Source organism: Sinocyclocheilus anshuiensis, unplaced genomic scaffold (assembly GCF_001515605.1).
Source record: "Sinocyclocheilus anshuiensis isolate Anshui unplaced genomic scaffold, SAMN03320099.WGS_v1.1 scaffold207, whole genome shotgun sequence".
Lineage (NCBI taxonomy): Eukaryota > Metazoa > Chordata > Actinopteri > Cypriniformes > Cyprinidae > Sinocyclocheilus > Sinocyclocheilus anshuiensis.
This window is the reverse complement of record NW_015551045.1, coordinates 5306894-5308258: the sequence shown is the minus strand read 5'-3', so window position 1 is coordinate 5308258 and position 1365 is coordinate 5306894. Positions and strand designations below refer to the sequence as shown.

Genomic DNA, 1365 nt, shown 5'->3' with positions numbered 1-1365 from the left:
TGTGTGTTGACCTGATCGTCACTCTTTTGTGTGTTAAACACAATCTACTAAATATAGACAACTTCATTTTAATTAAAAATAACAAATGAAAAAATTATATAATCAAAATCTATGACAAAAACACTACTATAAACTAGGTTAATGGATAATTCAGCTGCAAAAGATACTCTAGAAAAATCATGGGTGCACAATTTTATCAAATCTAAATATTTAGTGAAACATTATTTAGTGAGGAACAGATAAAAGTTAGTGTAGACACATTGCTGAAATACATTCATGAAAAACAAGTAAATATATTTATACATAAATGTATACTATAAAATTAAGACATTTCTTTTAAATGTTTTGCACAGTAATGAAGGCAGCAACATATGATAGATAAGACAGAATAAGAAAGACTATTAATAATCTTTCATTGTGCATTATATTATAATACAAAAGGGTATGGCTCCAAACCAGAGGGGCACAAAGCGCTTGTGCACATCCCGGTGCGATTGAAGCAACACTGAGTCACAGTGCTCTGCATAGAAAAGATCAAAGCAGAAAGGGAAGAGATATTGATGCGTAGTGTATTATATCCGTGCGATAGTTTGAGCCTTTTTAAAGTTTTAAATCCGTTATTGTGCGCTCTAGAAGAGAGTTTCATCATTTTGACTGTAGTAACCGAACGCGACATGCAGTTTGAATGCTAAATGGAGGATGGACAGACAGCCCCACAGTGGAGAGAAGAGTTTACGGGAACTTGACTTAGGCTAAATATTCATCTGTACCTCACATTAAACTATGGAATGGCTTCTCGAAATATGATGCACGGAAACTTTATAGTGCTTTATAATGTTTTTGTGCCTTTCGTGGGGCTTAACAATAACATAGAATAGTATATGCACAATATCGGATTTGGATTACTATCGGAGCCCTATATCCAAGTGTTTGTGTAGGGTGTGGAAGCTATTAGCGCAGGAAATGGAGGTACCTTAGAAAACGGTCTAATAATGCTTTTCATGGATTTTCATCTGTGGAATGTGCCACTTCCGGTATTTTGCCGGTTAATCGGCATGGGTAACATGCAATCGAGAATTGTTTATAATAGATTACTTAAAGGGGGTCATATGATGCTGCTAAAAAGAACATTATTTTGTGTATTTGGTGTAATGAAATGTTTACGCGGTTTAAGGTTCAAAAAACACATTATTTTCCACATACTGTACATTATTGTTTCTGAATATTTGGGTTGAACTGTTCTGGAACAGTGTTGTAAATACAGCTTAACCACTGATTTCTACTCGTGTCCATTTTTGGAAATTCAAACAAAGTAGTTTCGCTTTCACAACGAAACCGCGTCTCACACGGCGGCCTAGAGTGAGC

General features: G+C 35.2%; 1 protein-coding gene across 6 annotated transcripts in view; it reads left to right on the top strand.

Moving 5' to 3' along the window:
• Nucleotides 1-1365, top strand: part of LOC107661739 (putative bifunctional UDP-N-acetylglucosamine transferase and deubiquitinase ALG13) — a 20845-nt gene that overhangs the window by 17918 nt on the left and 1562 nt on the right. The gene's annotated exons all lie outside the window — the stretch shown is intronic.